Genomic DNA, 11,477 nt, shown 5'->3' on the forward strand with positions numbered 1-11,477 from the left:
GGGGACAGAGCAAGACTCTCTCAAAAAAAAAAAAAAAAAAAAAATTAAAATCCATTTCTGAAGAATATTTAATCACATGGAAATATGCTTAAGCTGCCACATTGTTTAAAAAAACCAGGCTATAGGCTGGGTGTGGTGGCTCACACCTGTAATCCTAGCACTCTGGGAGGCCGAGGAGGGCGGATCACTGGAGGTCAGGAGTTCGAAACCAGCCTGAGCGAGACCCTGTCTCTGCCAAAATAGAAAGAAATTAATCGACCAACTAAAAACATATATACAAAAAATTAGCCGGGCATGGTGGTGCATGCCTGTAGTCCCAGCTGCTCGGGAGGCTGAGGCAGAAGGATTGCTTGAGCCCAGGAGTTTGAGGTGGCTGTGAGCTAGGCTGACGCCACGGCACTCACTCTAGCCTGGGCAACAAAGTGAGACTCTGTCTCAAAAAAAAAAAAAAACTCAGGCTATAAAACCAATGCGGATAGCATATATGGTAATCCTCTATGGAAAGAAGTATAAATACGGCATATATTATTCAGCATGTAAAGGAAAATGTCTTAGGGACTTCCTGCCACCTTTCCTTTTGAAAATCCAGACTCTTTCACTCTCCCACTGATGCTTCTCTGGTCAGGGTTTGGGTTCTGCTCTCTGAAGGTTGGTGTCAGGGTGAAACAGCAGCCAGGTGGCAGGTGGGGCCTGGCATGCAGGTGCAAGCACAGCCTCGGACCTGGGCCAGGGCTGGGAAGGGGCGACTAGGGCTGTGCTGTCCATGGTCAACTCGTCGGGGGACGGTGCTGCCCCGAGGCAGGTGCGGCCTTCCAGGGACACAAAACCAGGTTCCAGAAGCTGTGCAATCAGGGTGGTTGTGTCCAAGTTGGTGACGCACGGAGGAGTGAGTGGGGGTGGTGGCAGGGTCTTCTTTAGCTATGAGACCCCTACACGGCGTTGTTGATGGGAAAAAACCCAAACTCCATAAAACAATTTGAAGAGGTTTATTCTGCGCCCAGTGTGTGTGACGCAGGGCCCAGAGCACGTGGTTTCAAGAGGTTCTGAGAAAATGTGCCCACAGTAGCCCACAGGTTACAGTTTGGTTTTATACATTAACAGAGACAGGAATTACACGTAACATCATAAATCAACCAGCAGAAGGCGTACCTTGGCTTGGCTTGAAAAGGCGGGACATCTCAAAGTGTGCGTGTGGGGCGCTTATAGGTTATAGGTGGGTTCAAATATTCTTTGATTTGTAATTGGTTAAAGAAATGAAGTTTTGCCTAAACGCTTGTAATGTTTAAGAAAGTTTGTTAATCAGAGACAAGCCACTGGACACATCCCAAAACTCAAGTGATCTGTTAAGTAGATTGATGTCCTGCAGGTGTTTAACCTTTGTCTCGCATGGCCTCAGGCCTGTTAATTATTTAGTATCTTATTGTTACAAAGAGTAACTCAGAAAGGGAAGGGTCATAAGGAGGGGTGTCTTAAGGAGGGGTGTCTGACCTCTCTTCTCCTCATGGCTGGCAACTCAGCTTTAAGGTTTTTCTGGGATCCCCTTAGCCAAGAGGGCATCCATTCCATTAGCTGGGGTGGCTTAAGATTTTATTTTAGTTCATAGCATCTTCTTCCAATATAAAGCTGGCTCATTTACATTAAAGATTTGTTGTTTAGTGTGGCCACCTTCAGCAGTGATCTTAGCTAGATCTTCTGGGTAACTTGCTGCAGCTTCTCCATCAGCACTTGCTGCTTCACCTTGCACTTTGATGTTATGGAGATGGCTTCTCTCCTCAAACTGCAGGAACCAACTTCTACTAGCTTCCAGCTACTTTTCTATAGTTTCCTTATCCTCCCAGCTCTCCCCAGAGTTGAAGAGAGTTAAGGCCTTGCTCCTGAGTAGGCTTTGGCTTAAGGGCATGTTGTGACTGGTTTGATCCAGACCACTGGAACTTTCTTCATATCAGCAGTCAGGCTGTTTCGCTTTCTTATTCATGTGTTAGTTGGAGTCGCACTTTTCATTTTAAAGAGCATTTCCATTGTCTTCACAACTTATCTGTTTGGTGCAAGAGGCTTAGCTTTTGGCTTATCTCAGCTTTCAACATGTCTTCCTCCTTAAGCTTAATTATTCCTAGTTTTTTATTTAAAATGAGACATGCTACAGTGAAAATATGGTATGATAAACAAACAAACAAAAAGTGAGATATGCAACTCTCCCTCTCGCTGGAGCTCTTAGAGGCCATTGTGAGATTATTACTTGGCCTCATTTCCATATTGTGTGTCTCAGGCCCAAGGAGAGGGAGAGAGAGAGAAGGGGGAATGGCCAGCTGGTGGTGCAGTCAGAAGACACACATTTACTGATTAAATTCACCCTCTTCTATGGTCATGGTTTGTGGTGTCCCAAAACAATTACAACCGTTAACATCAAAGATCACTGATCGCAGTGATATGGTATATCTTATAAAAAATATAATAATAATAAAGTTTGAAATATTGTGAGAATTACCAAAGTGTGACACAGAGACATGAAGTGAACACATGCTGTTGGAAAATGGTGCCGATAGACTTGCTTAACATGGGGTTGCCACAAATATTCAACTTGTAAAAAAAAAAACACAGCATCTGTGATTCATAGTAAAGCAAACCATGGTAAAATGACACTGTACTTCATTCTACCCTCATTATTTCCCAAATTGGCGCTCTCTTAAACCTAGTCTGTCACCACATTTCTTGTCTACAGATATGCTGGTGTTCTCTCTATCCTGAGGGTTCTTGGTATTTCAGCATGAGTTTGCCAAGGTAGTTCTGCCTTATAAGAAAGATGAAAAATACTGGGTTTGAGGAGATAAGTAGATGTCAGGCATCCTGACGTTTTGATTAATGTTATCTGGTTTGCCACAATTAAGTCAAAACTCATGTTTGTTTTTCAGGTCAGAAACTTTAGTCAGTTTAGAGCAAATGTTTTAGAAAACTTTGCCTTGAACACGCCTTCCTTTTTTCCTAGGTACTTGCTGTGGATTGTGTGAGCCCAAGGAACTAATTATAAAAGTTTTTTCCACTTAATGTCTATAATTCATTCTTGAAAATCATAAATTCTATTGAAAAGTAATAGGAGTCTATTTTCTATTTAAAATGGGAACATTAGACTGAATTATATAGCCACTCCTCATTAGTTTCTTAAAATATAAATAAAACACAATACAATGCCCACATAGAAGTAACAGACTCATGATGTAAAAATTTAAAAAAAAAGTTTTAGAGAAATAACACTAAAACCAAAATGTAATCTGTGGTTATCTCTAGTGATGGGATTATAGGCAGTTTTTGGTTTCTTTTCTTTATGCTTTTCTGTATTTTTTCCAAAATTTCTGCATTGAAATGACTACTATTTTTTTAATCAGAAAAAGATATTTAAATGCTAAGAAGTGTGCTTTAGGGACACAGAGCAGTGTCTTAAGGCTTAGCAGTCACCAAGCATCCTAATGATGTGAAAGAAATATAGGCAACTATTCAGTAGGAAGAAAACAGACTCAACATGTGGTCTAGCTGGGACTGCAGGACCCATGAGATTTTACTTGCATTTTTCTGTAACAATTTGAATTGTAATCTTAACTGCACTAAGGGAAGCTCTATCTTTTTACAACACAGCATAAATTCCCCTATTGGGAGATAAGATTCACCAATATAACTAATATATATGCACATAGTTTTGCATGCCAAATCATGTCATTTGCATATGCCTTAAGTCCTGTTTCTAAGAATTCTGAGCCACGCTGGTTGCACTTGACAAGTAAGTTTTAATTTAATCATTTTAATTTAAATGATTGAATTTTAGTACTAGATGCTTCATATACTCCCCCATTTGGAGTGTGTAAATCTGGGAGCATTTAACATGTGACTATAACAGAAGTGAATATACTAGATGTGGTTTGGGTTTCAAGGATCTGGTTTCATCTGGATTTAGTCTGTTGGTAACAGCTGAAGAAACGTCCAGAAACCCTCAATGCACTCTGACTTCTAAAAACAAAGTTTAAAGTATGAGATCATGAAATGATTCTGTGAAGCCAGAACTTCCTTTGATTATTCATGGAAATGATTTACTGCATATAATAATTATAAGTAAAACAAGATGGCGAAAATATTCTATTAACAACTGGTCCAGAATTCCTCCCTGGGAGAGCTTGCCCGTGTCATCCTGCCTGGCCTATAGAAGGTGGGTCTGGCTTGTTACACTACAAGGGGCTCCTGGGTGAATCTAGCAGGTAGAGTCGAAGTGTGCAAAAAGCAACACTCAACGGCCTTTTTCCTATTTTCTCACTCACAATGATCAACACAGAAGACTTCCGTGACCAAATGTGTGTGTGGGTTCTCCCCACCACTAAGCAAGCAATTCGGCAGCAGGCGCCAGCTGCGTGTCCTCCGATTCAGTTTTGACATTATTTACCCGGAGACAGCATCAGATTCTACAAGGTGAGGGCTCAGTCCCCAAGACTGCAGTCACAAATTTGGGCCTCCAGAACTTCTCACTGACCAGCTTCAAGTTGGGCTTCCCACGACTTCCTCTTTGGATTCAATTAATTTGCTAGCACGGCTCACAGAAGTCGGGGAAACACTTACTTACTTTAATGGATTATATTATAAAAGCTATACAGATAAAGAGATACATAAGGCATGGTATGGGGGAAGGGGCACAGAGCTTCCATGCCCTCCCTGGACATGCCACCTTCCGGGAACCTCCATGCGTACAGCTCTCCAGAAGTTCCCGGAACCCAGTCCTCTTGGGCCTTTTATGGAGACTTCCTTGGATAAGCATGACTGACAACCATGTAGAAATGTGACTGTTACAAAAAGGGTGTAATCTGACACTAACAAAGTGGGGAAACCCAGCCAGCCCTGCCTGCTCTGCTTCTTCGTGGCCTCTCTGTGCAGTATTCCTTCCTCCCAAGGGATGGGACAGGACCCCTTCTGAAATAGGGGTCTTATGACCTACAATCAGATGAGGTAGATCAGAGAATTTCTTTATGGCCAGCTCTAAGACAGAAAAGTAGGGGGAGTTCCCTGCCTCGGGAAGAGAAAGGACAGATGAAAGGAGGGCAGGAGAAGGTCAGAGAGATTCTGTTTCCTGAGATCTGTTCCCGAGGCCTATAGCACCCAACATTGTAACAGAAGGCTGTGTAACAAGGGCTGTGGGAGTCATTAGCCAAGAACTGTGGATGAAAACATACGTATTTTATTTATTTATTTATATTTATTTTTCCATAATACCACAGAGGAGGAGAAGGAAAGAAAGGCAGAGAGGAGATGTTGTGTGGTGCCATGGCCCCCTGAATCCTCAGAAAATCCGAAAATCACAGAATGATTGGTGAGAGTGAATTTTTCATGGAAACCACAGAGGGACCGAGGGGCCAACCAGCTCTAAGGCTTTGCAATCTCAGGGAGAAGCAGCCGGGGCTGCCTTTGAGGCATGTGGCCATATTCAGAGGAGGGCAGAGAAGTAGACCCTGGTGAGAGAAGTGAGGAGGTGCCATGGCAAGAGTTCGTACTCAGGAAGTGAAAGGGGCCAGTTCTCGATAAGATACAGGAACGTATAGACAACAGATGAAGGAAATTTCCTGATTCTGAGAAAGGCTTGAGTCAGAGAGCTCCAAGAAGGCAGTTTATCCTGTCCAGCAGGGACCAAAGAAGACAAATTCTTACAGGAAGAAGAAGAAAAATATGCCTATGCCTGCTCTTGAACAGAGTACAGGCATTCCTGGAACCTGCATCTTGAAGAGTACTGCCACAAATATAGACGATTTTCCTCTTAGAAAAATTATTCTAACAGAATAGCATCCAAGCGGGGCGCGGTGGCTCATGCCTATAATCCTAGTACTCTGGGAGGCTTAGGCAGGTGGATTGTTGGAGCTCGGGAGTTCAAGACTGACCTGCGCAAGAGCAAGACCCTGTCTCTACTAAACATAGACAGAAATTAGCTGGACAACTAAAAATATATACAGAAAAAAATTAGCCTGGCATGGTGGTGCATGCCTGTAGTCCCAGCTACTCAGGAGGCTGAGGCAGGAGGATTACTTGAGCCCAGGAGTTTGAGGTTGCTATGAGTGAGTCTGATGCCATGGCACTCTAGCCCGGGCAACAGAGTCAGACTCTGTCTCACAAAAAAAAAAAAAAAGAAAGAAAGAAAGAAAGAATAGCATCCTGACCAAGAAGTCAGCATCACAGAAACCATAAATACAACCAACCATGTGTCATAAAAGCAAAGATAAGTATTAACCTATACAATCACCTACAACCGTAACATTATTCTGAAGTTCTATAAAACAGGCATAAATGTAATATATAAGATAATTTCACAAGAGACTCCAATATGTAATAATAAAGTGAATAGCTGTAAAAAACAACTAGTGTAACATAAATTTAACATGAAATATGTCAATTATAATAAGAATTAACTAAACACCTAATAATTTTGTTCACTTTCTTAGCACTTAACTATAGTTTATGGGATGATACATAGGCATAACCTTTAAAAGGGCTATTCAAGAAAACCTGAGTTAATATTCTTTTCTCTTAAGAAGTGTTCTAGGCTGGGCGCGGTGGCGCACGCCTGTAATCCTAGCACTCTGGGAGGCTGAGGTGGGCGGATCATTTGAGCTCAGGAGTTCGAGACCAGCTGAGCAAGAGCGAGACCCTGTCTCTACCAAAAATAGAAAAAAAAAACAATTAGCCAGGCATGGTGGTGCATGCCTGTAGTCCCAGCTACTTTGGAGGCTGAGGCAGAAGGATCCTTGATCCCAGGAGTTTGAGGTTCCTGTGAGCTAGGCCAACACCACAGCACTCTAGCCAGGGCAACAGAGTGAGACACTATCTCAAAAAAAAAAAAAAAAAAAGTGTTCCTGAATTAAGCAGTGCTCCTTGAAGTCCATCAATTAATCAAAAGTTCTTTAAGGTATACGGTAGATGCTTTCTACTTGTTTGTTGTTCTTGTCGTCGAGGGTGATGATGATGATGGCGTCTTTTGTGAAAACACCGAATAACATATTTAGAAGGAAGAAGCAGAGAGGGAAGATACGACAGGAGGATTCTCCGCTACGTCTCTGGATATTGGTTGGGCTGCAGCTGGTTACATATTCTCTTAAGAGGCAGGACCTTTTGGAGGGTAACAGGTGAAAGTAGTTCATACTATGGTATACCTTATAAGGGACAGATGACTGGGAAGCAGATTTTTTGGGGGGTGCAGGGGTAGTTTATTAGTCTCAACTGCATTCAGCTGCATGTAACAGATACCTGTCTATAAACAGGGCCTTACAGTCCCTGTAACAGGAAGTGGAAACAGCGCAGGGCTGGCACAATAGCTCAAGATAGTCATCAAGGAGCCAGCTTCTCCACCCTCCCGCTCTGCATCCTCATGCTTCTGCCTCTCAGGGCACCATGAACACATTCCAGGCAGGAAGACAGGAGAAGGGCAAAAAGTGTGTGCCAATTTTATCCCTTTTTATGAGAAAATCAATAGCAGGGCTGGGGAAATTTTTCATATTGGAAGGCCACATTAATTTAGCTGTAAACAAATATGGCTTCATTCAAGAAACTTTAGATGTACTTAAAAACATGCATTATTTTGTAAAAATATAACTACTATGCACTTAATAATTTCAAAAAATGAAAACTATTTGTTAATTTAACTGAGACTATTTGTTAATTAAACTAAAGTTAACTAACCGTTTAATGACTTTGCTGTGTCTACTTTTGTTGGAAAGCATTGGAATACTTGTTTGCAGCATGGAGGGCCATAGTTTTAGTTGATCTTCTAAATGGGTGTCAGTCATTTGTGACCTTAAGGATGTCTTGATTTGGGTTAGATAGGAGAATGTAGAATCGCAGCAGTAAGCGGTTGAAAAGCGAGAAAGCATTTTTGGGGGGCATGTTGGGTATTATATTGCAATTTTTCATATTTCAATGAGATCTTTCTTAGCATAAAGAAATGATTTTAAAATGTCATCTACTGAGACTCAATCAGTTCCATCTGCAGTTCTTAGGTGCTTTGGTGACATCAACTAGGGGAGGCCGAAATGCTGATTTGAGTGTGATGTCATGATTCTCAAAGTCAGTGGACCTTTCACTGTATTCTCTACTTAAAAGGTCTGAACAGCTGTGTATTTTTCAAATGATTCCCATATATCATCCTGCTCATCAATGACCGTTGCTAACTGGGGAACATTTTCACCTGAAATGTTCTTTTAAAGAAGAAATGTTTTGAAAAAAAGATAGCTTTTTTGAAAATGCTTGGATTTTTCACCACATATCATATATAGACTTAGTTTCACCTTGCAAAACAATATTCAAGTCATTTTGATTTGACATGATATTACACAGAAATGCTGCATTCCTATAGAAATCTTCTTTCAATAATTCACATTGCTGATTCTGTTCTTCATAAAATTTAACTATGTTTTCACACAGATAAAATTTTGGCTAATACCCGTCCCTGCTATAGCCAATGCATTTTAGAATGCTACAGCAAATCCACATTGAATACCTGATCCTTCAATTTTAGCATGTTATGAAACTGATAATGTCATGTTGCATTTATGTGATTATTGTTAACTATACTTACGATTTGTTGCACAGTTTCACTTAAAACAGTAGCTTTACCACAGAGATTTTGCTGATGCAAGATACGATGAAAAGAAATGAGAGTATCTATATCTGTTGATACTTTTAAAAATCTGTGCAATAAACTCTTCACGTTTTCCTGTCATGGAAGGTTCACCATCACTAAATTTACCACATTTAGTCCCACTTCATGACATTTATCTTGACAGTTGTTGAAAATATCTATTCCCTGTGTTCTGTTCACAAGAGTGCCCAAAGAGAGTAACTCTTTGTAGCAGAGAAAATCTTCAGATCCAAAGCAATTGAATAATATATATTTTCTTTTTAAAATATCACATGAAGTTGTTCTGTTGAGTTGAAGGCTAATTTGTGCTGCCAATCAATTATGGCTCTCCTTGAAAGAGGCAGTTATTTGTACTTTGAAATGTTATCCGGTTGTCGGCATCCTACAACTTCAACAGTCCATTCTTTCACAATTTCTGTATCACTGAGTGGCTTCCCTTTTTCCCCAAGTATATAAACTACTTAATCAGTTGCTTCAGTGGCTTTATTTCCAGGTCATATTGCTGTTTGAGAGAATTGTCTTTGCTTTTGCTTTTGATCTTTTAATTTCTACAATACAAACTTTTGAACTTCTCCCTCTAATTTAAAATATTTGTGGTCCTTATGAGTATTATAATGCTGATGAGCACTGAATTTCTTTAATCTTGATATTGCAGTATCACAAGGCAAGCAAATCATCTTATCTTTAGTAGAAACAAGATAATATTGCAATTCCCAATCCTCATTTAAAAATCTGTTTTCTTCCTTCAGTGTTCTCTTGGTCTTATTTGACATGATGGGCTGTTAAGCAGACAGAATTTAAAAATACCGTGGAGCTGTGCAACTATTTACAAATCCCACTTCAAACAGAAACACAGTGTGCACCGTTGTCAAAAGCTGATAACAGACTGGTGTACTCAACCCCCATAAACTCTCACGAACCAGCCTTGTGCAATAGTGGCGCCAGTCAGGAGGGGGAAGTTAGAACTAAATCATGAGCTTAGCAGCCATCAATTTAGCCCTTTTGGCATACTAATGGTGTCAATCTGGGAGGATTATTTTGTTGAAAATTATTTTATTGTTTGGTACTTTAAATATGTTCATTTTAAAAATAAAATAAAAATATAAAACACAAACACAAATGTATTAATAAAAATAAAAGGATTTGTTCTGTAACATTTGGATTCAGCCAAAAGGCCACACGTAAGGACCTAGAAGGCCACAGGTTCCCCACCCCTGATAAACAGCTTTCTCAGAAGCCCTGTCAGCCGACTTCTGTTTACCCATCATTGGTTAACCATGAAACATGGCCATGTAGCCACAATGGAAATTGAGCATATTCTATTCCAAATAAAACCAGTGTTCTGTAGTAAAAAACAGGGGAGAATGGATACTCCATAGGCAACAAGTATTTACAGATTGACTTACTTGGGGATTGTAATTCAGGATTTTGCTGTGGCATACTCCATATCATAGGTCATGTTTAAAGGGCAAGGTCATCACAATGTTTTCAGGGATGTATTATACTTCAATAATTCAAAGTAAGTTTAAACTGATGTATTATACTTTTTATAAATTCTTCCCTGCCCACCCTCTTAAGATTATTATCCACCATTTAAAAATACAGACAACTAAATTTTAGGTTAAATGACTTGTCCAAAGACAAATGGGCTCAAATGAACATTAATTATCTTCACCCAGCATTTTGCACATAGAAGGTTACCACTTATAGATCATGGCATTAGTGATAGAAGAGCACTTGGAGATCAGTGGGCCTACAAATGAGGGAACAGAAGCCCAGGAAATGTAACTGATTTAGCCAAAGTCTAGTTGTCAGTAGAGAAAGGACTCAAACCCAACCCTCTGACTTCTAGTCTAGTCCACTACCCAATTCTGCTTATAAATGTATCTAAACTTTGCATCCATTTCTTTAGGAGGGAAGAAGAAATAAGTCACAGAGTTTTCACTTTAACTCTGATATTTCAGATTCTTTCTTAACCCACTTTTTATTTACAGGGTATCAAAGCTTGTTACTTTATGGACACAGACACACATATTATTGGATCAATTATATTTCCAAAAACTGTACAACTATAGAAATATGAGTCTATTATGACCCAGTTAATTTCTGATCCTTGGGTTTATTCTGCCTGTAATGCAATTAGCTTTAAGATTTCTTCAGTGTTTCAGTTCTCAGGGATCACCGTGCTAGAAGGCCAGACATCCTCCTTCAATGTTGTGATTTTATCTGGGAAGGTTCCATGTGCACACTCAAATGGCTACCTGGGAAGGGATGGTGTGATCCCAGTGGACCACCTTTCCCCCAAGGCAGGTAACCCCTCTCAGCACCCCAGACTCAAAGCCATAAGGCATCTGCAGAAGAACCTGAATGACAGGAAGCCACTATTTTTTGGGTAGCTCTAAATTATCTGAAAGTTCTTCCCATTTCATAGCTTCCATTCATTGATCCCGGGTCTGTACTCAGGCGCTGTATGGATGTTCACTCCTTCTGTGTCAAAATATTTGAAGAAAGCCATCATGATCCAGGTTAATCTTCTCTCCAGTTCCTTCTGTTATGGCTCATGGGCATTTCTGGATTCTTCACTGTCCTACTCACCACCCTCCAAGTAAAATCCAGTTATCAAGGTCCTTAGACCCAGGTATGTTCAGAACCAGACACACAATACCATGGATAAGGTGTGAATGTCCCCTAACAGGGCCATTTCCTCCTTCATTTTGGATACTCAATTAATGTGGCCTTAAATTACATCAACACCTTCATCTCGGTGTTGTTCCATATTGAGCTTGTTGGTCGGTTCACGCTATCACCATTTTTCTAGAGCACC

The sequence above is a fragment of the Microcebus murinus genome, chromosome 7, assembly GCF_040939455.1.
Source record: "Microcebus murinus isolate Inina chromosome 7, M.murinus_Inina_mat1.0, whole genome shotgun sequence".
Taxonomy (NCBI): Eukaryota; Metazoa; Chordata; class Mammalia; order Primates; family Cheirogaleidae; genus Microcebus; species Microcebus murinus.